The 27908-nt window shown below is 43.4% G+C and overlaps 3 long non-coding RNA genes across 4 annotated transcripts; 2 read left to right on the top strand and 1 right to left on the bottom strand.

Moving 5' to 3' along the window:
* The first annotated feature begins 8419 nt into the window (after nt 1–8419).
* Nucleotides 8420–9425, top strand: LOC129863474 (uncharacterized). The gene is made up of 2 exons (XR_008760967.1): nt 8420–8527; nt 8734–9425. It is a non-coding gene; the product is annotated as an uncharacterized LOC129863474 (long non-coding RNA).
* Nucleotides 9426–9782: 357 nt separating this feature from the next.
* Nucleotides 9783–12991, bottom strand: LOC129863473 (uncharacterized). Of its 2 annotated transcripts, none has more exons than XR_008760965.1 (2): nt 10271–12991; nt 9783–10096 (listed from the first exon to the last, which is right to left on the bottom strand). It is a non-coding gene; the product is annotated as an uncharacterized LOC129863473 (long non-coding RNA). The 2 variants fall into 2 exon arrangements; XR_008760966.1 differs by having other exon boundaries at nt 10286–12904.
* A 172-nt stretch (nt 12992–13163) lies between these two features.
* On the top strand, nt 13164–16956 carry LOC129863475 (uncharacterized). The gene is made up of 3 exons (XR_008760968.1): nt 13164–13337; nt 13705–13814; nt 14170–16956. It is a non-coding gene; the product is annotated as an uncharacterized LOC129863475 (long non-coding RNA).
* The last annotated feature ends 10952 nt before the right edge of the window (nt 16957–27908 follow it).

Raw genomic sequence — 27908 nt, 5'->3', positions numbered from 1 at the left:
CCACCAAAAACTCTGAGATTTCCATACCCAACTATAATACTTTCCGTCAAGATAGAACTGCCAAAGGGGGAGGAGTTGCAATCTACTGCAGAGATAGCCTGCAAAGTTCTGTCATACTTTCCAGGTCTATGCCCAAACAGTTCGAACTTCTAATTTTAAAAATTAATCTCTCCAGAAATAAGTCTCTCACTGTTGCCGCCTGCTACCGACCCCCCTCAGCTCCCAGCTGTGCCCTGGACACCATCTGTGAATTGATCGCTCCCCATCTAGCTTCAGAGTTTGTTCTGTTAGGTGACCTAAACTGGGATATGCTTAACACCCCGGCAGTCCTACAATCTAAGCTTGATGCCCTCAATCTCACACAAATCATCAAGGAACCCACCAGGTACAACCCTAAATCCGTAAACATGGGCACCCTAATAGACATTATCCTGACCAACTTGCCCTCCAAATACACCTCTGCTGTCTTCAATCAAGATCTCAGCGATCACTGCCTCATTGCCTGTATCCGCCACGGGTCCGCGGTCAAACGACCACCCCCCATCACTGTCAAACGCTCCCTAAAACACTTCTGCGAGCAGGCCTTTCTAATCGACCTGGCCCGGGTACCCTGGAAGGATATTGACCTCATCCCGTCAGTTGAGGATGCCTGGTCATTCTTTAAAAGTTACTTCCTCACCATATTAGACAAGCATGCTCCGTTCAAAAAATGCAGAACCAAGAACAGATATAGCCCTTGGTTCACTCCAGACCTGACTGCCCTCGACCAGCACAAAAACATCCTGTGGTGAACTGCAATAGCATCGAAGAGCCCCCGCGATATGCAACTGTTCAGGGAAGTCAGGAACCAATACACGCAGTCAGTCAGGAAAGCAAAGGCCAGCTTTTTCAAGCAGAAATTTGCATCCTGTAGCTCTAACTCCAAAAAGTTCTGGGATACTGTAAAGTCCATGGAAAACAAGAGCACCTCCTCCCAGCTGCCCACTGCACTGAGGCTAGGTAACACGGTCACCACTGATAAGTCCGTGATAATCGAAAACTTCAACAAACATTTCTCAATGGCTGGCCATGCCTTCCTCCTGGCGACTCCAACCTTGGCCAACAGCCCCGCCCCCCCCGCTGCTACTCGCCTAAGCCTCCCCAGCTTCTCCTTTACCCATATCCAGATAACAGATGTTCTGAAAGAGCTGGAAAACCTGGACCCATACAAATCAGCTGGGCTTGACAATCTGGACCCCCTATTTCTGAAACTGTCCGCCGCCATTGTCGCACCCCTATTACCAGCCTGTTCAACCTCTCCTTCGTATCATCTGAGATCCCCAAGGATTGGAAAGCTGCCGCGGTCATCCCCCTCTTCAAAGAGGGAGACACCCTGGACCCAAACTGTTACAGACCTATATCCATCCTGCCCTGCCTATCTAAGGTCTTCGAAAGCCAAGTCAACAAACAGATCACTGACCATCTCGAATCCCACCGTACCTTCTCCGCTGTGCAATCCGGTTTCCGAGCTGGTCACGGGTGCACCTCAGCCACGCTCAAGGTACTAAACGATATCATAACCGCCATCGATAAAAGACATTACTGTGCAGCCGTCTTCATCGACCTGGCCAAGGCTTTCGACTCTGTCAATCACCATATTCTTATCGGCAGACTCAATAGCCTCGGTTTTTCTAATGACTGCCTTGCCTGGTTCACCAACTACTTTGCAGACAGAGTTCAGTGTGTCAAATCGGAGGGCATGTTGTCCGGTCCTCTGGCAGTCTCTATGGGGGTACCACAGGGTTCAATTCTCGGGCCGACTCTTTTCTCTGTATACATCAATGATGTTGCTCTTGCTGCGGGCGATTCCCTGATCCACCTCTACGCAGACGACACCATTCTGTATACTTCCGGCCCTTCCTTGGACACTGTGCTATCTAACCTCCAAACGAGCTTCAATGCCATACAACACTCCTTCCGTGGCCTCCAACTGCTCTTAAACGCTAGTAAAACCAAATGCATGCTTTTCAACCGTTCGCTGCCTGCACCCACACGCCCGACTAGCATCACCACCCTGGACGGTTCCGACCTAGAATATGTGGACATCTATAAGTACCTAGGTGTCTGGCTAGACTGCAAACTCTCTTTCCAGACTCATATCAAACATCTCCAATCCAAAATCAAATCTAGAGTCGGCTTTCTATTCCGCAACAAAGCCTCCTTCACTCACGCCGCCAAACTTACCCTAGCAAAACTGACTATCCTACCGATCCTCGACTTCGGCGATGTCATCTACAAAATAGCTTCCAATACTCTACTCAGCAAACTGGATGCAGTTTATCACAGTGCCATCCGTTTTGTTACTAAAGCACCTTATACGACCCACCACTGCGACCTGTATGCCCTAGTCCGCTGGCCCTCGCTACATGTTCGTCGTCAGACCCACTAGCTCCAGGTCATCTACAAGGCTATGCTAGGTAAAGTGCCGCCTTATCTCAGTTCACTGGTCACGATGGCTACACCCGTAGCACGCGCTCCAGCAGGTGTATCTCACTGATCATCCCTAAAGCCAAAACCTCATTTGGACGCCTTTCCTTCCAGTTCTCTGCTGCCTGCGACTGGAACGAATTGCAAAAATCTCTGAAGTTGGAGACTTTTATCTCCCTCAACAACTTTAAAAATCTGCTATCCGAGCAGCTAACCGATCGCTGCAGCTGTACATAGTCCATCTGTAAACTACCCACCCAATTTACCTACCTCACCCCCCATACTGCTTTTATTTATTTACTTTTCTGCTCTTTTGCACACCAGTATCTCTTCTTGCACATGATCATCTGATGATTTATCACTCCAGTGTTAATCTGCTAAATTGTAATTATTCGATTTATTGCCTACCTCATGCCTTTTGCACACATTGTATATAGATTCTCTTTTTTTCTACCATGTTATTGACTTGTTTATTGTTTACTCCATGTGTAACTCTGTGTTGTTGTCTGTTCACACTGCTATGCTTTATCTTGGCCAGGTCGCAGTTGCAAATGAGAACTTGTTCTCAACTAGCCTACCTGGTTAAATAAAGGTGAAAAAAAAAAAAAAACAATCTAACAAAACAACAAAACAAACGTGAAGCTATAAACAACTAGTGCTGACATGGGACTACACATAGACAACTATCCACAAATACAGGTGGGAAAAGGCAACCTAAGTATGGTTCTCAATCAGAGACAACGATAGACAGCTGCCTCTGATTGAGAACCACACCCGGCCAAACACACAGAAATACAAATCATAGATAAAGGAACATAGAATGCCCACCCAAATCACACCCTGACCAAACCAAAATAGAGACATAAAAAGCTCTATAGTCACGGCCGTGTATATCCCTCCTCAAGCTGATACCACGACGGACCTCAAAGAACTTCACTGGGCTTTATGCAAACTGGAAACTTTATGCAAACTGCATCCGGGATGCCTACAAGGCTCTCCCCCGCCCTCCTTTCGGCAAATCTGACCACAACTCCATTTTCCTCCTCCCTTCCTATAGGCAGAAACTCAAACAGGTAGTACCCATGCTAAGGACTATTCAATGCTGGTCTGACCAACCGGAATCCACGCTTTAAGACTGTTTTGATTACGCAGACTGGGATATGTTCCGGGTAGCTTCCGAGAATAATATTGACATATATAATGATACGGTGACTGAGTTTATCAGGAACTGTATAGATATTGTACCCGCTGTGACTATTAAAACCTACCCTAACTAGAAAACGGACTAACTGCTTTTGTAGTCTAACCAGACAAACCAGACTACATAAGGAAAACAAGCCACGTCGAGGACACTGAGGTCTTGCTTTCAGACAAGCTAAACACTTTCTCTGCCCGCTTTGAGACTAACACAGTGCCACCGAGTAAGACATTTTAAGCGTGTTAACCCTCGCAAGGCTGCAAGGCTGCACAGAAGGCATCCCTAGCCACGTCCTCAGAGCATGCGCAGACCAGCTGGCTGGTGTACTGAATATTCAATCTCTTCCTATCCCAGTCAGCTGTCCCCAAATGCTTCAAGATGGCCACCATTGTTCCTGTGCAAAGGTAACTGAACTAAATGACTATCGCCCCGTAGCACTCACTTCTGTCATCATGAAGTGCTTTGAAAGACTAGTCAAGGATCATATCACCTCTACCTTATCTGTCACCCTAGACCCACTTCAATTTTCTTACAGCCTCCAATAGATCGACTGACGATGCAATCGCCATCACACTGCAAACTACTCTATCCCATCTGGACAAGAGGAATGCCTATGTAAGAATGCTGTTCATTGACTATATCTCAGCATTCAACACCATAGTACCCTCCAAACTCATCATTAAGCTTGAGGCCCTGGGTCTGAACCCCGCCCTGTGCCACTGGGTCCTGAACTTCCTGACGGGCTGCCCCCAGGTGGTGAAGGTAGGAAATATCTCCACTTCGCTGATCCTCAACACTAGGGCCCCACAAGGGTGTGTGCTCTGCCCCATCCTGTACTCCCTGTTCACTCAAGACTGCATGGCTAAGCACACCTCCAAGTCAATCATCAAGTTTGCAGATGACAGAACAGTAGTAGACAATGACGAGACAGCCTACATGGAGGAAGTGAGGGCTCTGGGCGTGTGGTGCCAGGAAAATAACCTCTCACTCAACATCAACAAAACAAAGTAGATGGTCGTGGACTTCAGGAAACAGCAGAGGGAGCACCCCCCCATCCACATCGACGTCACCATACATCTACACATTCACATTATATATAAAACTCACTGTGTCAATTTTGAAAAAAATATAAAATGACTGGAGGCCTATGAGAAACAAGGCTACAACCATTACATTATTAACCGCTAACATGTACGCTAACATTGATTGAAACCAACTAGCCTAGAGCTAACTTGTAATGGGTGCGTGCTGGTGGCAGGGAAGTCAGGCGCAGGAGAACGAACTTGGTATAAACGGAGTCGTTTAATAAGTGCTCACAAAACTCTGAAAACCAAAATAATAAAAGTGGGTACAAAACCTGCCGCACACCAGAACATAACTTGCACATAACATACAATCAAACAATCACCGACAAGGACATGAAGGGAAACAGAGGGTTAAATACACAACATGTAATTGATGAGATTGGAACCAGGTGTGAAGGAAGACAAGACAAAACCAAAGGAAAATGAAAAATGGATCAGCGATGGCTAGAAGGTCGGTGACGTCAACCGCCGAACAAGGAGAGACACCGACTTCGGCGGAAGTCGTGACATAACTAGCGTTTTGCCAAGCTAAATGTGGTTAGCATCAGGCTAGAGAACTGTTAAATGCTATTTTTGTACAAATATTAACACTAACACATTTTATCGTGACATCACATATTTACATATTTTACCTCAAATTAACTGAGCCTTTGTTCATAGAAAATAAAACCAATTGGATCTAAAGCGTTGTTTAAAAAGTACAGAAAGTTTGGACGCCATCTTAATCCCTTCTCTTACTTGTAAACCATTAGCAACCTAGTCAACCTTCATTACTTACAATGGGGAAAATACCAACCAGTTTTTCACTCTTAAAACTCCCTTCAATTGCCTTCAAACATCACCAAACTCATGGACTATGTAGTTAACCATGTTACCTCAATATTTTGAGTCATATTGCACTTTTGCACATTACATACCTGAATTGATAGGGTATAATGATGAGACGGAAAAACGTTAGTTTTCAGTAGAATGCATTCTCCAAGATTGAAGAAGAAACCTCCAAGATCTCACTAACACACTCCATTGACATCACAGCTCTCCCTAGCAGCAATAATCATATACATACATTCAATGTAAATACCTGTGAGGCTTAGAAAATGATACAAGGGATGGCTCCATAAAATAACAAACAAAATAAAACATAGAAAATACGAGCATACATATTCGTGTGTCACATATACACATGGCATATGCTTGGGTATCACCTTGACATCTCTGATCTGCTTGCCTGAATAAATGAATGCTAGAACATTGGTAGCTAGGATTAGCTATTTATGACCCGTTTCAGGAAACTAGGGGTACGTCACGGGTCACTATTTCAAAGGAGAGCCGTTTGAACGTAACTTTATTTTTTGATCAAAATGAGAAAGAGCCATTTGCAGAAAGAGCCATTTGCTTGGCTAGCCATAGCCTAATGTTAGCTACTTGACATTGAACCTGGTTGGTTAGCTACCTGCAGATTCATGCAGGCTAGTAACGCCATGAGTTGGGATTATGATTCATTGTTTACTTAGCTAGCTAACGTTAGCTGGCTGGCTCGCTAGCTAACGTAATGTGTATGATCTTATTATTCGTATCTCAGAGCTATTTGCTTGGCTAGCTATAGGCTAATGTTAATTAGCTAACATTGAACCTGGTTGGTTAGCTACCTGCAGATTAATGCAGGCTAGTAACGCCATGAGTTGGGATTATGGTTCACTGTTTACCTAGCTAGCTAGCTACATGTCTTAACAAAAGACTCCACTATGCAAGTAACCATTTCGGGTGCGATCGTAAATTCATTCTGTCTATGTTCTCCGATTTCAAAGCACTCTCGTCTGAGTGTGCCAGAGTGCAGAATAACTGAAAAATTTACAAACGCTCAACACCCATTGAATCTGGCCGGTGTCAGTAAACGTAGGCAAAAAAAGCGCAATTCAGTTGTTGCCAGCAGCACAATTACAGTCACCAACGCTTTGGATAACATGAAAACAGCCTAAAAAGCTCTGCTAGGACGAGTAAAATGGTCAGAGTGGGGTGTTTAGTTGGCAACCACCTTCACCTGGAATGCTTTTCCAACTGTCTTGAAGGAGTTCCTACATATGCTGAGCACTTGTTGGCTACATTTCCTTTACTCTGCGGTCCAACTCATGCCAAACCATCTCAATTGGGTTGATGTCCGGTGATTGTGGAGGCCAGGTCTTCTGATGCAGCACTCCATCACTCTCCTTCTTGGTCAAATAGCCCTTACACAGCGTGGAGGTGTATTGGGTCATTGTCCTTTTTAAAAACAAATGACAGTCCCACTAAGTGCAAACCAGATGGGATGGCATATCGCTGCAGATGGGATGGCATATCGCTGCAGAATGCTGTGGTAGCCATGCTAGTTCAGTGTGCCTTGAATTCTAAGTAAATCACAGACAGTGTCCCCAGCAAAGCACCCCCACACCATCACACCTCCTCCTCCATGCTTCACGGTGGGAACCACACAATGCGGAGATCATCCATTCACCTATTCTGCGTCTCACAAAGACATGGCGGTTGGAACTAAAAATCTCACATTTGGATTCGTTAGACCAAGGGAGAGATTTCCAATGGTCTAATGTCTATTGCTCATGTTTCTTGGCCCAAGCAAGTCTCTTATTATTATTGCCGTCCTTTAGTAGTGGTTTCTTTGCAGCAATTTGACCATGGAGACCTGATTCACGCCGTCTCCTCTGAACAGTTGATGTTGAGATGTGTCTGTTACTTGAACTATGTGAAGCATTTATTTGGGCTGCAATCTAAGGTGCAGTTCACTCTAATAAACTTATCCTCTGCAACAGAGGTAACTCTGGGTCTTCCTTTCCTGTGGCAGTCCTCATGAGAGACAGTTTCATCATAGTGCTTGATGGTCATAGCGCTTGATTGCACAACATTTTTCAAAATGACTGACCTTCATGTCTTAAAGTAATGATAGACTGTCGTTTCTCTTGACTTATTTGAGCTGTTCTTGCCATAATATGGACTTGGTCTTTTACCAAACAGGGCTATCTTCTGTATACCAATCCTACCTTTTCACAACACAACTGATTTGCTCAAACACATTAAGAAGGAAAGGAATTCCACAAAATAACTTTTTACAAGGCACACCTGTTAATTGAAATGCATTGCAGGTGACTACCTCATGAAGCTGGTTGAGAGAATGCCAAGCGGGTGCAAAGCTGTCAAGGCAAAAGGGTGGCTACTTTGAAGAATCTAAAATATAAATATATTATGATTTGTTTAACACATTTTTGGTTACTACATGATTCCATATGTGCTATTTCATAGTTTTGATGTCTTCACTATTATTCTACAATGTAGAAAATAGTAAAAATTAAGAAAAACCCTGGAATGAGAAGGTGTGTCCAAACTTTTGATGGGTAGTGTATACTATAGCATCACGTGTATATTTTAATTTACAATTTAATTAATCCATTAAATAAATAATACTAGCACATCAAATTACGTTATTATTGTACACTAGCCTACTCCCCTATCGACACAGTAAATAATATTGCCTATGTGCTTTCGACAATACGTTATCAACTCTTTAACAACAAAAAAATAATTCCCATTCATTTTAATCGGCGACCTTTGGGCGGTACGAAGGTGGCGTAGGAGGCGGTGAAAAAGTTTTACTTTTTTCAACGGCGACCGCTGGGTGATGACCAATCATATGGAGTGGTTCCCATGACGAATTTGACGCTATGCGATCCAAGGCTGGAGACTTTCTTCAACAAAGATGGCTGACAAAAATCCTATGATAGAAGCAAATGTAAGTGATTATAACGTAGTAACGAATCATGCAAAAACAATGTACAGTTGACATGAATATATAATGTAGAGACACACGAGTATGCATTTTAAAAAAAAATCATAACCTTAATTTACGAAAATCGCGATTTAGCAAGCTAGCTGGCTAGCTTTATGGGTGTTGTGACATGAGTATGAAATTGTAATTCTGGTTGTTTAATGTTTTAGGGACTCCTGAAACAACCAGCAACCCAGGCTGTCGTCTTGTGAAACAGTGGATGTAAAGAATCTAGCTAGCTAAAGCATTTACTGCAAATTGAATGTACAATTTTGTAAGCTTGCCTTGCTGATATTTGCCATGCAATGCAGATAGTTGAAATAACGTAGATAGCTATGTTCTTGCTTATTGTGCAGTGGAGGATAAAAATACCTGAATGCCTATGGATTTGTAGCTAGGCATCTAGCCGAACTGTGTATGGACCCAAACGTTTGGTATACATATTAGTTCAGAATCTAGCGATCATAATTTTTTTTAACTAGGCAAGTCTGTTACCAAAAGTATTGTATTGACTATGAGGGACTACCTCGGCCGACGCTGGGCCAATTGTGGGCCGCCCAATCAAGATGGGATGCAGCCTGGATTCGAACCAGGTTCTGCAGTGACGCCTCTTGCAGTGTCTTAGACCACTGCGTCACTCTAGAGCCCTTCATAGCTAGTTGTATCAACTTCAAAACAGTCTGAATGACATAAATGAAGCCTATGGGTTGAGTAAAATATATAACTTTGTGCCAAGGATGCAAGTTGTATATACATGCAGGTATTACCATGCATGAGATCCCCACATTGTAGCCCGTACATTTAATATATTCACTGGTCATGTACTCTACCATGGCAAATAAAGGTGCAGTTCAGGTATGAATCTCTTGAGATTATCCAATAGCAGGAGTATCACATTCCAGTCTTTGTATTATGCTGTGTCTGCATGTATGTATTACAATTATACACAACAGTGTTCACCAATCTTGGTCCTGGGACATCAATGGTTACACATTGTAACTAATAGACTAGAAACTAGATTTAACTAGTTAGACTGATTTGTAATTCATATATACATACAGAAATATAATTTACAAAACAGTACACTACACTTCCTATGCATCATGTAATTACTCTAAAACCGGTTCATCTCAATATCTAATGCCCTTCATCTGCATTGATCTGATAAACACAGGATAGGTGTAGTATTTCATCAAATGAGAGACTTAATTTCAACCAGTAGAGAATGTGAAACACTTTATTGAAAGCAGTTCATTACCAATACAAGTTCAATCTGTACTTCAATGCACATCTGTTATGCATTATAAAAACAGAGGAAGAAAGGTGGCGAGAGGTGTAAAAGACAAAGGGAAAGAGGTAAGAACATATGCGGTCTTCCCTGCTCCTATGATTAATGAATCACAGTGCAACCCACATATTCTCTCAGTTCATCACAATTACATAAGTGTCTCTAGTCGGCCAAAAGGTTATCTTAAAAGCGGGTGAGGTAGCGATGATGGGACTGGGGGTTGGCATCCTCTCACATCAAAGCATCTGCAGATGTAGAGACAGATGGAGAGAGCATGTTTATGCCTTGTGTTTTTATTTTTTATTCTAACATTGTTAGTCATAATAATCAGGAGGTGAAATGCAAAGCTGACCTTGGATCATTAACTCTGATATTTCAATGTAAAGCATCTCTTTAATAATACTTCCTGTTGACCTTACCTAGTGACCTCTCACCTCTTATCATGCTGTGCCCTCTATGTAGCCAGTTTAAATGCGGGAGGGGTTCATCGACACAGCCGATATAACCTAGAGGATTTAAGGAGAAGAGGAGAGAGGGATGAAGTGAAGGAGAGACTTATTGAGAAATTAAGGTAGTTAAAGCGACAGTGTTCAACAGGAATCTGTGTGTGGCCTCACCTGGTGTCCACACCACAATAAGTAGCTGCAGAGTACTTTATGCTGACAAACATGAACGAACACACAAGGACAAACAATATAGCATAGTTATTGAAATAGTGAAGTGTCTTGCTATTCTCCGTGGTTGGCTCTTTTGCCTATTCTTTGAAGGTGGGAGGAGCCACAGTTATACACCTGAGCCTGGTTACTGCACAACACAATCCATCAATCAGATTGATACATGTGTGTAGATGTGGGTTATAGGGTTTCTAATTTAAAAAAAATCAATATGGGTGACTTAAAATAGCTCGTCTTGTTTTTGAACAGACATCACACCCTTACCTAAACAGTACCCTCACCTGAGAAGTAGAAATTAAAGGGAGAGAACTGGGAATTGAGTAACTGCAGTTGATATAGCTAAGTAAATGGAAAAATACTCTTATTGCAATGTGAATGGCTCTTACAGAGCCTTTGATTGTGCATAGTGTAGTCTATGGTGTTGCCAGGGAACAACTCCCTCTTCGAAGAAGTAGGAAGTGAAGATCTCCTGCACATGGATTGCCTCTCTTGCTGCGTTGTTGGACCCCATCCTTGAAACATCCTGCAGACTTCTCCTCTGACGAGCTACAGATCCCCTCCTGGTCCTCGTGTCCATCCTCATGAAGTTATGCAGAACACAGGTAGCCTTCACAAACCTGAATTCCTCCAGGAGGCAGTCCCAGATGGCCCTGGTCACCCAACCTTGCAGTGCCCTACATGTTAACCGTTTTGAAGGAATCTCGAGTTACAAGGTATCTGTAGGAATATGGAAGACAATGTAATAATTTGACTTTTACATCACCAGGTCATTGTGGATTACTAAAGTATAATATCCCTGATGACAAATCATGATAACATTGGATTGATAGATGCATGGGCCAGCAACGTACCACCCTGCATACCACTACTGGCTTGCTTCTGAAGTTAAGCAGGGTTGGTCCTGTTCAGGCCCTGGATGGGAGACCAGATGCTGCTGGAAGTGGTGTTGGAGGGCCAGTAGGAGGCACTCTTTCCTCTGGTCTAAAAAATATCCCAATGCCCCAGGGCAGTGATTGGGGACACTGCCCTGTGTAGGGTGCCGTCTTTCGGATGGGACGTTAAACGGGTGTCCTGCCTCTCTGAGGTCATTAAAGATCCCATGGCACTTATCGTAAGAGTAGGGGTGTTAACCCCGGTGTCCTGGCTAAATTCCCAATCTGGCCCTCAAACCATCATGGTCACCTAATAATCCCCACTTTACAATTGGCTCTTTCATCCCCCTCCTCTCCCCTGTAACTATTCCCCAGGTCGTTGCTGCAAATGAGAACGTGTTCTCAGTCAACTTACCTGGTAAAATAACGGTAAAAATAAAAGAAAAAAAATGTGCATGTGTAGTATGTGACAATAACAGGATCATATTAAGGATAGCATCACAAATGAATACATAAATACAACTTGAAGCTTGATGAGTTGATAATTTGAATCAGCTGTGCAGTGCTAAGGCAAAAACAAAAATGTGCACCCCTTTGAGTCCCCAGGACCAGGACTGAGAACCACTGCTCTTCATTGGGACCTCTTCATATGTAGACAGGCTTTCATAGCTCTCTTTATATGAGGATAGAAAACCTCACAAGAAACAGACTTCATTATAGTCAAATTACACCGCACTGAATATTAAGTTAATATTATCTCCATCCTCACTTTTAGGGACAGGAACTACACAAAAGTACCTGCCCTATCCAGAATAGCCTACTCTCTCACTGACAGTTGGGGCTGCTATCCTTTCACCCTCCTATATGGCAGTTAGCTAGCTACCTACAAATGCATTTGGAGTTTGTTTTTTACAGTGATAAATACAGGTGGTGATATTTCATTCACTAAGCTAGTTATACAGTATGTGAAGTTGGCTAGGTAACGTTAACTAGCTAGCCAACTAGCAGTTAATTTGAGTTAGCCTGCACTGTAGCTAGTTAGCTAATAATACATTGTTTTTTAAAAACATTTTTGAAATGTATTTACTTACTTGAATAGGTTCTCCTAGCCATGTGGCCAATTGGAAACAGGGCTGCAAAATTTGTCACCAGAACGTTTTAGAGGATATTACTATTGAACTATGTACCCATTTAATAACCAGACATTCATTCAAACTTGCTATGCTGAATTATTGACGCACAGTCGAACTGCTGCTATATGCTACCATCACGCCCACAAGCGAATCACAATGGGCGGCCTAAGCGGCACGCGGAAATTCTAGGTTTAGCGATAACAGGAAATACACAAGCCGTAGGCTACACTATAGCTCAAGGTGGCTACATCGGGATGTCGGCTTGCACGGGAAAAACGGTACGTTTCTAAAAATGTATGGTTGATTCAATTAATATAAGGGCCATTCCGCCGAATCGGTGCCTTTTCCGTTCCCAGGACATTACATGCATGAAAAGTATCTGTATAATACATTCTATTATCAAGCAAAGTGTCCTGCACATTGTCCTAATTGCATTTTGAATATCCATAATGTACAACCTTAATAAAAACTACATAGAACACTGAAAAAAATGGATTTTAGCACGTCCCCACTACACTTCACCATTAAATATAATGATTAGAAACATTGAGAAATCTTTTTTTTTTTATTATTGTGTGACTCTTTTTCCAATTTAGACAAAATACATTTTCTCAGCGGAAAGTCATAATATGTTAGTTAAAATACACATTTTAGTCGTGTTTTCACTCAGTCCTGTTACCCTGACACATTCCCCCCTCTAAACTTTGGGGCATTCCACAAGTCACATGATCAACAGGAAGTAGCATCATTTGAGTCCTGAAGGCCATGGGAAGACAAAGTCAGTTCTCTCACTCTTTTTATCATATTGTAAGTATGACTGAGAATGTCAATCTCAACGTACAGTCCTTTTTTTTAAAGATAGTTTTGGGAAACCACTTGAAGGTGCTAAGTGTTCTCATGCTATTAACATTGATGCCATGTGGCTACATTTCATGTATTTGCTAATGCTATGCTAAAAACTCAGTCCTGTTACTTTCAGTCCTGTTACTTATATGAAGGGTAACAGGACTAAATAAGAGTAACAGGAGTGAGAAGTTTGAATAAAATAGCCATTTTAAATGTGTATCTGGTATATACATTGATTCATTATAATACTATTCTCTTGATTTTAAGTTTTACAGTTTGAATTACTGATGGTGTTTTCAGTTTTACAATGTGAACACATTACTTACAGGGAGCAAATCGATTAAGTGCTGCAGAAAAGCAGCGGCGCTATCATGCTCGACGCGATGCCGACCCAGAAAGGAGAGACAGATACTTAAAGAAGGAACAGCAGAAATACAGGTAGGATATAGCATCAGGCAGGAAGAAAACAGTCTAACATTTAGTAAGAGGGAAAAGCACAGACATCACAAAAAGTGGAGGGAGACTTACTATCGAATCAAGTCCAGGAAAGAAGCCCTAAAGCACCTCAAAAGCACCTCACCACACCTCCAGATAGCCCCAATCTTTCACCAGACATAACTGTTAATCCAGAGCCAAGCAGTTCAAGGTCAGGATGAGAGTTAGTGCTAGTGTGTTAAATGGATTATGTATAAAATGATTGATGGCTGGTTAATAGGGCATAGAGATAACATTTGACTGTAGCCACTTATTAATTTAACAACTATTGTAATTGTGATGAACTTGTGTGTTTTAGGCAAAGGATGAAGGGCTTAAAAGGAGGTGAAAGACATCAGAAAAGCACCGGAAACAAACTGAAGAGCTACAAAAGCAGCTACAGACACAAACCCGAAAAAGGAGAGGTATAAGGAAAACATTCTGCGTATGAAACAGAATAATCCATCTCCATGTACAAAAGTTGACAAACAAATGAGACCGCTACCACGCTCTACAATGCAAAAGACCCTTCTCTTCCACGAGGCCTTAGTGGAGGACATCCGACAGAGGTACAGCAACTCACGGGGAGAAAGGGAAAGGCAACTCATCTCTAAGATAGTGACAGGAAAACTCCAAAAAATATAGGCTGCAACGTCTCTCCCAAAGTTCATTTGGGTTGTCAAAGAAAAGGTGGCTGATGAATGCGAAGAATGCAGAACTTAACTTAAACTACCAAAGGAAGAGAAACAGTAGGGTGGTAGATGGTTCATAAACAAAGTCCGAGATTTTTACACCATGGATGATGTCAGTCGATTAACGACTAGGAAGAGGCAGACCCCTCACACAGAAGAAAATCCGACGAGGTTCCTTTTGGACACAATGAAAAATCTACATATGAAGTTTTTGGCAGAACATGATGGGTTTATCTCATACTCCCTCTTCTGCTCACTGCGCCCCTTTTGGGTTGTTCACCCAACTCTAAGTGACCGGGAGACTTGCATGTGCAAACTGCACGAAAACCTCAGTTTTATCATACAGAAACTGCACCACCTGAAGATAATCAACACTTTCAATCCTGATGAACTTCTAAAATCCGTCACATGCAACACAGAGTGCATGTATGGAGAATATGCGGTGTGCAAGGACCTCTCTTGCCCTGTCTCTGGCCAATACAATGATAAGAATGAAGTAACTTATGTCCAGTGGGCAACTGTGGATAAGGAGCACAATAATGACCCCAATGGCAGAACATTCAAAGTCACCATCAAAAAAAGAGTTCCAGACCACCCAAGAGCAACTGCTGGAACAGCTGAACCTGATGCTGTGCTAGTTTAAGATGCACACTTACAACATCAAGAATCAGTTTACCCACTACAGGGCACTGAAACAAGGCTTCAAAGCACATGAATGCTTAATTCATGTTGACTTTTCTGAAAATGACCTCTGTAAGTACGCCACAGAAATACAGTCGGTCCACTTCAGAGCATCACACCAGCAGGCAACATTGCACACAGGTGTGCTTTATGTGCATACAACCCCCCGACTGGTGTCCTCCTGCACAGTGTCCCCCTCCAGACAGAAGGGCCCACCAGCAATCTGGCAGCACTTGTCACCAGTGCTTGATTATGTGCAGAGTGCACATCCAGAGGTCTCCACTATCCATTTTTACAGTGATGGCCCTTGCACTCAGTACAAGCAGCGAGGGAATGTTTTCCTGTTGAATGTTTTGTACTGAGCTGTTCAGAAGAGGATTCACTGCTGGAACGTGGAACTTCTTTGAGGCAAACCATGGCAAGAGTGCCCCGGATGGAGTGGTAGGGCCCTGAAGAGGACGGCTGACGGTCTTGTCAGCAAGGTGACAGATATCCCTAATGCTTCAGAGCTGTTTTCTGTGTTGAGCAAGATGGATACAGCAAGCAAGTTGTTGTTTGTGGAAGAGGAAGCAGTCAACAGAGCAGTGCCAGAGATGCCCAAGGATGTGCCACCAGTTCCATCTATGATAAAGATGCATCAGGCAGTAACCCTAGGCCATGGAGAGCTGACCTACAGTGACGTCGGCTGCTTGTTCACAGCAAGACAACATCTGAGCTGTTAGTGCTTTAATGCAAAGCATTTCACATTCAATCGACAGAAGGCTCCCACGACCACAGGAAATCAGTGGCAAAGTCCTGAGGTTGTTGGCAAATGGTGTGCGCTGAAGTACAACGGTCAACTGTACCCTGGCATCATCACAGACACAAACAACACATACGTCAAGGTTTGTTGTATGAATAGTATTGGGGCCAACAGGTTTTGCTGGCCAGCCCGCGAAGACATCCTTTGGTACCTGTTTCAAGACATCCTGTGTACCGTCCCACCAGCGAGGCAAGTCACAGCTCGTTACATGGAAACTGACAACGAAGAAACTAGACTGTTTCTTAGAAAAGGCAAGTTTTTGTTCATTTTTTTATTGAAATTCTGTATGAAATACAATTTTGTTGTGTTTGCAAGTGAATGTTGTGTTTATATGCAGAAAATAGTAATTTCAAGTTAATATTAGATACTGGTAGTCAATGTAGAGATATGAGGATCTGCTTCATATGCTCAGCTTTTTGTATTTGTTTTCTTTCTTGCCTTTTGTTGAGGAATATGGAGAACCCATACTGTGCAGAGGCAGGAGCCTCACACACATGCTGCAGGGGGAGGAGTGATACTCACACCTTTCTCTCTCTCTCTCTTTCCACCGCCCACCCCGCACACACACACACACACACACACACACACACACACACACACACACACACACACACACACACACACACACACACACACACACACACACACACACACACACACACACACACACACACGCACACACACTCATGCAGAAGCATGCACACACAATTGTTACAGCTTTTATGTTGATATTTAGACTTAAGATATTTTTTGCCAAATATAATGACCTCTGTTTTATTTTTGTTTAATTGAAGGAAGTTCTGTGACATCCAGTTATTCTCACAAGCACTCATTCCTGTTTCTCAGTGGTCATTCCTGTGACACAATGTTCATTCCTGTTACTTCATTGTTTTTTAGTAAAAAAAATAAAGATAAACCACCTATTTTTCAATTATGTTTGGTCCATCATTTAAACAGTTGTTTGATAAATCACATGATACATTTTTATCAAAAATCTGAGACTGTCTCCCTTATAAAAAAAAATGGCTTTGTGTTAAAAAAACAAACATTTTGCCTGCATATGTTGTGACTTTTTAGCGACAGATATATCTTTTTTGAACATGTAACCAATTTTCTTTAAAATACCCACTTTATTGAGGGAAAAACAAAGAAACTTGTTGGCATGACTTTTAATTCATATTTAAACAGTTGTAAATGTTTTGGTAACAGGACTGAGAAAAATGCAACCATCTTCCATTTAGAAACCTTGTAAAAAAAGATATAGAATTGTCTGAGATTGACCATTACACATTTTGAACAGTTAAACGTGTGTTATTAGATAAAGAATGAAGTTTAATTTTGAAAAGTTACAACATGCAAATGGTACCGATTTGGCGGAATGGCCCATAAATATAAACGATTCACCTTATGACTTTCATTAACACGCAGGTGTCATGCAGACGTTAGTAAGGCATTGGTATCATGTCATGTCAGTTTGATGTTCAATGGTAGGCGACAGCCACACGGTGGTACGTTTGCCCAGGCTTAATTCTGGCACTTATCACCTCCCATACCAGCCTGTACAATGGTTTTCTGGACTGTTTCCTGAAGACTTACTGCCACAGATGTTTCTCTTTTCTTTCCTGTGTTCTCTCTCTAATCATCTTTAACCTCTGTCTGTCACAGTAGCCTGCAGTATACCCTGTCTGGCTCCCTGGCATTGGTCTTCTCACTGGTGTTGTGTCTCAGAGAGCTGGTGAAGAGCCGTATGCAGGCCATGCATGAGATGAGGCTGGGGGGGGAGACCTCCCTGGTGTCATGCATGTAAGCGTCGCAACTGTTCTCCAGTGATCTTATGGGACTGTACAAATAGTAGACATATTTGGGTAGGAGGTCATCTCTTATTCAAGCGCAATCAATTTCTTATCAAACCCAGTGCAAAAACGTGTAGTTGGTGAATGCAATATACCTTAGGTGAACCACCCATATAACCTGAGGGTCATAGTTGAAAGCACATTATGCAGAATGTACACTGAAGTGTGAAGTGTTGGTCCCATGTTTCATATCCTGAAATAAAAGATCACAGAATTTTTCCAAAACGCTTATTTCCCTCAAATTGTGTACACAAATGTGTTTACATCCCTGTTAGTGAGCATTTCTCTTTTGCCAAGATAATCCATCCACCTGACAGGTGTGGCATATCAAGAAACTGATTAAAAAGCATGATCATTACACAGGTGCACCTTGTGCTGGGGACAATAAAAGGCCACGCAAAAATGTGCAGTTTTGTCACGCAACACAATGCCATAGATTGCTCAAGTTTTGAGGGAGCGTGCAATTGGCATGCTGACTGCAGGAATGTACACCAGAGCTGTTGCCAGAGAATTTAATGTTAATTTCTCTACCATAAGCCACCTCCAATGTTTCAGATTATTTTGCAGTACGTCCAACCGGCCTCACAACCGCAGACCACGTGTAACCACGCCAGCTCAGGACCTCCACATCCGGGCTTCTTCACCTGTGGGATCGTCTGAGACCAGCCACCCAGACAGCTGATGAAACCGAAGAGTATTTATGTCTGTAATAAAGCCCTTTGGTGTGGAAAGTCTCATTCTGATTGGCTGGGCCTAGCTCCCAAGTGGGTGGGCCTATGCCCTCCCAGGCCCACCCCTGGCTGCGCTCCTGCCCAGTCATGTGAAATCCATAGAATTAGGGCCTCATTTATTTATTTCAATTGACTGATTTCCGTATATGAACTGCAACTCAGTAAAATTGTTGAAATTGTTGTATGTTGCATTTATATTTTTGTTCAGTATATAATCCGCTAGAAATAGGTAATAGGTTGTGTGTTTGACTGTATTCTAGTGCACTATCCCCTGTCTTTCTTTCTCCCAGTTCCACCTGGTCAGTGGTGAGGGACATATTGAGGACGGATGGTCCTCCAGGCCTCTTCCAGGGAATGACCAGCACCTGGCTCTGAGAGGTGCCTGGATACTATGCATTTTTTTTAGGGGGGGGGGTATGGGATCTGCAGAACCCTGGCCAGTCCAATGTTGACTTGGGTGAGTCCAGCCCTTATTTGATTACCTGTTTTATTTGATTAGAATTGTTATGACGACAGCTAGTCTTCCTAGGACTCCACTGTAGGGATTCAACTTCTCATGTAGCTATTCAGCAAACTCCAGATGATATAGATCTAGTCTGTGGTACTGGTACAGCTTCACACAACTGATCGTATGTGTGTTATTTGTTTTTGTCTTTGATAGATGCTGTCCCACTCTTAATCAGTGGGGGAGTTGTGGGGGAGAGGATTTTGGTTGGCAGTGTCAAATCCAGAATCTAGGTTCACTCCATGTCAGGCAAGCAGGCTGGGTTTCTCAGAACACTGATCGGTATCATAAGGACAGAAGGTGACATTTTCCTCCACATTATTTTTAATAATCTGATTCTACAGTTTATCCAAGGTCTTCTAAACTAGGTGCATTCTGTGAATCTCAAATGTAGTGTTAATCAGTAAACGTCTGATTGATTTATCGCCCAATCATTTCCTTTCATGTTGGCAGCTTTGTTTTCCAGATAACAGAAATTAATTAACTCATTATCTACAGAAGATTAGGATTGTCCCCACATTTAATGTGATACGGTTTAGCAGTATGAGCTATTTAGTTTGTGATAGTAATAGCTTTGTCTGTCACAGCTTTCTAGTTTGAGCCCCTTTAGATTTCACATGTATGGGATTTTATGTATGCATGATGTGCTTGATGGTGTATTGCCTCTGTTCCAGGTGTCCCTGCTTTGTATTCTGGTCTAACCCCCACTTCCCCTTCAACTGAGCTCTATTCCTGGCTTATGAGTGGACTAGAAGAGCCCTCCTCAACCGAACATCTGCATCTTGAGTTAGTTTGTAGGGATGGGGCAGAAGAGGTTTGTAAATTAAAATTCCCCAAAAATGCATTAACATCTACAAACCTCTAAAACTACATTGTTAATTTGTGTTAACCTCTGATGTTGTTTTGACCATGTTTTCTATGTCTGGGGTGTTTTCACTAAGAACCCAATGGAACCAAATGTAATGAAAAGCGGAGGGACCTACCTGAATTTGTCCAATATATATATTTTTTTGTTTTTGCAAAACGTTTTCTGGTTTGGAGCAAACGGTTACCGTTGCAAAACATTTTGCAACATTTTGCTATGGTATTTGTCTAATGAATACACCCCTGGTCAATAGGTCTAATGTCCAGCCACTGAACTTAATGAGTCAGTACACAATCAAAGGTCTCTATGCACTACAACAACTCTAACATTCCAGCCACTGGCCTGAGACAAGCTTTACACAATTTCACACAGGATCTGTTGTGTTGTCAACTAGTTTAAAAAAATGATCCTTCTATTTACAGTATATGTGTAACTAAAAGCTTTACGTATTACATTATATAGCTACAGCACAGTTCAACACTGTTATATTTTGTGTTATGTTTATTATTTTTTCTACATTAAATGTATGTTACATAAGTCAAATGTTATCCCTCCTTTATCATGTCAGAAAGCAACGTATTTAATGGACAACAATCAAATCAAATTGTACTTGTCACATGCGCCGAATACAACAGTGAAATGCTTACTTACAAGCCCTTAACCAACAATGCAGTCAAGAAATAGAGTTAAGAAAATATTTACTAAATAAACTAAAGTAACAAAATAAAATGACATAACAATAACAAGGCTATGGGGATACCGGTACTGAATCAATGTGTGGGGGTACAGGTTAGTCGAGGTCATTTGTACATGTAGGTGGGGGTAAAGTGACTATGCTTAGATATGTGTTGCATTGAACATCTGAATGTGATCCTAACCGGAAGTACAGTAAATGGATGTTAGGTAATGTGACCACTGTATTGAATTAGGGTTCTCTCTGTTTTTAAGTTGACTGTTAAAATTCTTCAAACCCCTTTTCTTCTCCGTTGTCAGCAGACAAACTGGTGGTCTGATATAGTCAGCGTGAAGACATGGTGGTCATCATTTAACTCAGCGTATCCTAAATACACATACAGCAACTGTCCACCAAGTTTGAACTTTGGGACAGATTCAAACCATATTCTTGGATAGATCAAATAAAATACTTTTCCACTGTAGTAAGAAAGCATGTTTGTTTCACTCAGTAAACATGGTTTTGTTGATCATATGAATCTACACAAGGTTTTCAATGTGAAGTAAAGCAACCAGGTTCCAGCAGAGGGAGCTCTCTCTCTCTGTCTCTCTCTCTCTCTCTCTCTCTCTTCTCGCTCTCTCGCTCTCTCTGTGGGCGGTGGAAAGAGTGAGTGAGAGAGAGATGCTTTGACAGGCTTACAATTCCCCCTGGTGAATTGGGGATGTAGAGCAGAGGGGGATTCATTGGCCCATCCATTGTACACTGCTATAGCTCACCTCTGAAAGCTCCTGTTTATTTGACCACAACTTAACAGCAAATCAATTAAATGAAAGGCAGAGATTGGTGTGATACTGTAATATTATATGCTCTGTTTTCCCATCTGGATAGAGAGTTTATTCATTATTTTGAATTTATTCAGTTAAAATGTCAAGATGTAGTCACAATTAATGGACACAGACTTAACAGTAACAGTGGAATAACCAACTTCTACTCCTACTGTTACCCCTGTGATGACACCTATCAGTTACCCCTCTGATGACACCTATCTGTTACCCCTGTGATGACACCTATCTGTTACCCCTGTGATGATACCTATCTCTTACCCCTGTGATGACACCTATCTGTTACCCCTGTGATGACACCTATCTGTTACCCCTGTGATGACACCTATCGGTTACCCCTGTGATGACACCTATCTGTTACCCCTGTGATTACACATATCTCTGTTACCCCTGTGATTACACATATCTCTGTTACCCATGTGATGCCACCTATCTCTGTTACCCCTGTGATTAGACCTATCTCTGCTACCTCTGTGATTACACCTATCTCTGTTACCCATATGATTACACCTATCTCTGTTACTCCTGTGATTACACATATCTCTGTTACCCCTGTGATTACACATATCTCTGTTACCCATGTGATGCCACCTATCTCTGTTACCCCTGTGATTACACCTATCTCTGCTACCTCTGTGATTACACCTATCTCTGTTACCCATATGATTACACCTATCTCTGTTACTCCTGTGATTACACCTATCTCTGTTACCCATGTGATGCCACCTATCTCTGCTACCCCTGTGATTACACCTATCTCTGTTACCCCTGTGATTACACCTATCTCTGTTACCCCTGTGATTACACCTATCTCTGTTACCCCTGTGATTACACCTATCTCTGTTACCCCTGTGATTACACCTATCTCTGTTACCCCTGTGATTACACCTATCTCTGTTACCCCTGTGATTACACCTATCTCTGTTACCCCTTCGATTACACTTATCTCTGTTACCCCTGTGATTACACCTATCTCTGTTACCCCTGTGATTACACATATCCCTGTTACTTTCTTTGCACCACAGATCTGGGTTATTCCCAAGGCTTTTTGTACTTACTGCATTAATAAAAGGTCCTGTTTAATCCAGGCCATAGAATGTGACCACGTAATCTAATGGGTTGTCTTATCACCTCTGCTGTAAATGTCTCCTATGTTCTGATGCACAAACTGTTTGTGCTGTTTGGATTCTCCACCACAGAGCCATGGTGCAAATGTAATATTTTACCGGATAGAAATCGGAAAATGTATATTTTTATGCAGCAGGGAAGAAAGTCTATTTGATAGGTAAGGAAGTCCTATCATATTCCTATGACAGAGATATATATTTTATGCTGGAAGGAAGGTTCATGAAAATAAGGCCGGTGATATTCTCTGCTCTCTCTGTATAGAGGCCATACTGTACACTCTGTCAGAATATTAAGGTATGCTGGATCCATTTGCATGGACTCACTGTGAGGTTGGAAATCATTCTGTTCCCCTTGATATCATTGTTTCCATTTTGTGATGAGAACAATCCAATATAAAAACCCATTGTCTGTGACGCTCAAAAGTCACAGTGCGTTAAATATTCAGATTAATGCCATAATCCATCATTGCAGCCAAATAACATTTGTATTTGAGAGGGGAAACGGGTGGGGACAGAAAAACCACAATCTCACAAGTGATTTGCTCAGAAGATAATTTGACTAGGCTTTTTTTCGCAGTGTGTGCCTACAGAATTGTGTTTGTGATATGAAAACCATTTTACTGCAACACCAGCCAAAATGGGTCTCTCCCTCCTGATGGGAGGTGTAATACACATGCAGAGCATGCAGAAAGTATTCAGACCCCTTGACTTTTTCCACATTTTGTTACGTAACAGCCTTATTCTAAAATGGATGAAATTGTTATTTTTCCCACACCAATCTACCCATAATGACAAAGCAAATGTAGGTTTTTAGATTTTTTGGCAAATTTATACAAAACTACAATTTTAAATTTACCTAAGTATTCAGGCCCTTTACTCAGTACTTTGTTGAAGCCCCTTTGGCAGCGATTACAGCCTTCTTGGGTATGACGCTACAAGCTTGGCACACCTGTATTTGGGGAGTTTCTCCCATTCTTCTCTGCAGATCCTCTCAAGCTCTGTCAGGTTGGATAAGGAGGGTCGCTGCACAGCTATTTTCAGGTCTCTTCAGAGATGTTCAAGTCCGGGCCCTGGCTGGACCACTCAAGGACATTCAGTGTACATTCAGTGTCACGAAGCCACTCCTGCGTTGTCTTGGCTGTGTGCTCAGGGCCGTTGCCTCTATGTTAGTGATGGCTGTTTAATAACAGTCTGATGACCTTGAGATTGAAGCTGTTTTTCAGTCTCTCGGTCCCAGATTTGATGCACCTGTACTGACCTCGCCTTCTGGATGATAGCGGGGTGAACAAGCAGTGGCTCGGGTGGTTGTTGTCCTTGATGATCTTTTTGGCCTTCCTGTGACATCGGGTGGTGTAGGTGTCCTGGAGGGCAAGTAGTTTGCCCCTGGCATTGTGCAGACCGCACTACCCTCTGGAGAGCTTTGCGGTTGAGGGCGGAGCAGTTGCCGTACCAGGCGGTGATGCAGCCCGACAGGAAATTCTCGATTGTGCATCTGTAAAAGTTTGAGTGTTTTAGGTGACAAGCCAAATTTCTTAAGCCTCCTGAGATTGAAGAGGCGCTGTTGCGCCTTCTTCACCAGGCGGGCTGTGTGGGTGGACCATTTCAGTTTGTCCGTGATGTGTACAGTCCCTTGTGAGTCCGACTGTACGCCGAGGAACTTAAAACTTTCTACCTCCACTACTGTCCCGTTGATGTGGATGGGGGGGGCGCTCCGTCTACTGTTTCCTGAAGTCCACGATCATCTCCTTTGTTTTGTTGATGTTGAGTGAGAGGTTATTTTTCTGACACCACACTCCGAGGGCCCTCACTTCCTCCCTGTAGGCCGTCTCTTCATTAATGGTAATCAAGCCTACCACTGTAGTGTCGTCTGCAAACTTGATGATTGAGTTGGAGGCGTGGATGGTCACGCAGTCATGGGTGAACAGAGAGTACAGGAGAGGGCTGAGAACGCACCCTTGAGGGGCCCCAGTGTTGAGGATCAGCGGGGTGGAGATGTTTCCTACCTTCACCACCTAGGGGCGGCCCGTCAGAAAGTCCAGGACCCAGTTACATAGGGCAGGGTCGAGACCCAGGGTTTCGAGCTTAATGACGAGTTTGGCGGCTACTATGGTATTAAATGCTGAGCTGTAGTCAATGAACAGCATTCTTACATAGGTATTCCTCTGGTCCAGATGGGATAGGGCAGTGTGCAGAGTGATGGCGATTGCATCGCCAGTGGACCTATTAGGGTGGTAAGCAAATTGGAGTGGGTCTAGGGTATCAGGTGGGGTGGAGGTGATATGCTCCTTGCTTAGTCTCTCAAAGAACTTCATGATGACAGAAGTGAGGGCAACGGGGCGATAGTAATTTAGTTCAGTTACCTTAGCGTTCTTGGAAACAGGAACAGTGGTGTCCATCTTGAAGCATGTGTGGACAACAGACTGGGATAGGGATTGATTGAATATGTCCGTAAACACACCAGCCAGCTGGTCTGCACATGCTCTGAGGACGCGGCTAGGGATGCCGTCTGGGCTGGCAGCTTTGCGAGGGTTAACACGTTTAAATGTTTTACTCACGTTGGCCACGGAGAAGGAGAGCCCACAGGCTTTGGTAGCGGTTCGCGTCGGTGGCACTGTATTGTCCTCAAAGCAAGCAAAGAAGTTGTTTAATTTGTCTGGGAGCAAGACGTCGATGTCCGTGACAGGGCTGGTTTTCTTTTTTTCTTTTTGTAATCCGTGATTGACTGTAGACCCTGCCACATACGTCTCGTGTTTGAACCGCTGCATTGCGACTCTACTTTGTCTCTATACTGGCGCTTAGCTTGTTTGATTGCCTTACGGAGGGAATAGCTGCACTGTTTTGTATTCGGTCATGTTTCCAGTCGCCTTGCCATGATTAAAAGCAGTGGTTCGAGCGTTCAGTTTTGCACGAATGCTGCCATCAATCCACGGTTTCTGGTTAGGAAATGTTTTAATAGTCACAGTGGGTACGACATCTGCGATGCACTTGCTAATAAACTCGCTCACCGAGTCAGTGTATACATCAATGTTGGTGTCTGAGACTATCCGGAACATATCCCAGTCCACGTGATCGAATCCTGGAGCGTGGAATCTGATTGGTCAGACCAGCGTTGGACAGACCTGAGCATGGGCATTTCCTGTTTTAGTTTCTGTCTATAGACTGGGAGCAACAAAATGGAGTCATGGTCGGATTTTTCCAGTTTACATAGAGTCAAGTGAAGTTCTTTCAGGGCCGACGAGGTATCTGCTTGGGGGGGATATACACGGCTGTGACTATAATTTACATTTACATTTACATTTAAGTCATTTAGCAGACGCTCTTATCCAGAGCGACTTACAAATTGGTCAAAGAGAATTCTCTTGGATGATAATACGGTCGGCATTTGATAATGATAATATTGCGGTCGGCTACTGCCGGGGAGGCAGGATATCCTAGTGGTTAGAGCGTTGGGCTAGTAACCGAAAGGTTGCAAGTTCGAATCCCCGAGCTGACAAGGTACAAACTTGTCATTCTGCCCCTGAACAAGGCAGTTAACCCACTGTTCCTAGGCCGTCATTGAAAATAAGAATTTGTGCTTAACTGACTTGCCTAGTTAAATTAAATAAAGAAAGAAATTGTAAGGAATTCTAGGTCAGGTGAACAAAAGGATTTAAGTTCCTGTATGTTGTTGTGATTACACCATGAGTAGTTAATCATAAGGCATACACACTTCTTCATACCAGAGAGATGATTGTTTCTGTCGGCGCGATGCATGAGGAAACTGGGTGGCCGTACTGACTCTGTGACTCACGTATTCCTGATTGTAATATTGGTCATTGCTTTTATGTCCAATAGTTCTTCCCGGCTGTATGTAATAACACTTGAGATTTCCTGGGCTAACAATGTAGGAAATAATACCTAAAATAACTGTCACGTTCCTGACCTGTTTTCCTTTGTTTTGTATTCATTTTAGTTGGTCAGGGCGTGAGTTGGGTGGGTTTGTCTATGTTTGTATTTCTATGTGGGGTTTTGTGTTCGGCCTGGTATGATTCTCAATTAGAGACAGGTGTGTATTGTTTGTCTCTAATTGAGAGTCATACAAAGGCAGCCAGGGTTTCACTGGTGTTTTGTGGGTGTTTGTTCCTGTGTCCTCACAGGACAGTTGAAGGTTAGTCACGTTTGTTGTTTTGTAGTTTGTAGTGTCTTGTTTGCTGTTTTTTCATTAAAAGATGGCTTATTTCCCTCAATCCGCATCTTGGTCCTATCCATGCTCCTTCTCGTCTAAGGGGGAGAACAACAATGACTGCCTTTACAGAAACACCCACCACAACAGGACCAAGCGGATTGAGGAGAGAGAACAAGAACTAAAGCAATGGAGAGAAGAGGAATGGAGTTGGGAGCAAATTTTCAATGGAGAAGGACCCTGGGCTAAGGTGGGAGAGAATCGCCGCTCTCGGGAGGAGAAGAAGGCAGCCACAGCCCAGGAGCGCAGGTATGAGGGTACGCGGCTAGCACGGAAGCCCAAGAGGCTCACCCAAAAATTTCTTGGGGGGGGCCTAAAGGGGAGTGTGGCGAAGCCGGGTTGGATACCTGAGCCAACTCCCCGGGCTTGCCGTGGAGTAAGAGGGCGTCGTACTGGTCAGACACCGTGTTATGCGGTAAAGCGCACGGTGTCCCCAGTACGCGTGCTTAGCCCAGTGCGGGCTATTCCACCTTGCCGCACTGGGAGGGCTAGGTTGGGCATCGAGCCGAGTGCCATGAAGCCGGCCCAACGTATCTGGCCTCCAGTACGTCTCCTCGGGCCGGCGTACATGGCACCAGCCTTACAGGTGGTGTACCCGGTTCGCCTGCATAGCCCAGTGCGGGCTATTCCACCTCGCCGCACTGGCAGGGCTACGGGGTCCATTCAACCTGGTAAGGTTGGGGAGGCTCGGTGCTCAAGAGCACGTGTCCTCCTTCACGGTCCGGTATATCCGGCGCCACCTTCCCACCCCAGCTCAGTACCACCAGTGCCTACACCACGCACCAGGCTTCCAGTGCATCTCCAGAGCCCTGTTCCTCTTCCACGTACTCTCCCTATGGTGCGTGTCTCCAGCCCGGTGCCTCCAGTTCCGGCACCACGCACCAAGCCTCCTGTGCGTCTCCAGAGCCCTGGACGCACTGTTCCTTCTCCCCGCACTCGCCCTGAGGTGCGTGCCCTCAGCCCGGTACCTCCAGTTCCGGTACCACGCACCAGGCCTAGAGTGCGCCACGAGAGTCCAGTGTGCCCTGTTCCTGTTCCCCGCACTCGCCCTGAGGTGCGTGCCCT

The sequence above is a fragment of the Salvelinus fontinalis genome, chromosome 10, assembly GCF_029448725.1.
Source record: "Salvelinus fontinalis isolate EN_2023a chromosome 10, ASM2944872v1, whole genome shotgun sequence".
Lineage (NCBI taxonomy): Eukaryota > Metazoa > Chordata > Actinopteri > Salmoniformes > Salmonidae > Salvelinus > Salvelinus fontinalis.
Note: the sequence above shows the minus strand (reverse complement) of the source record. Positions and strands in the feature narration are given on the sequence as shown.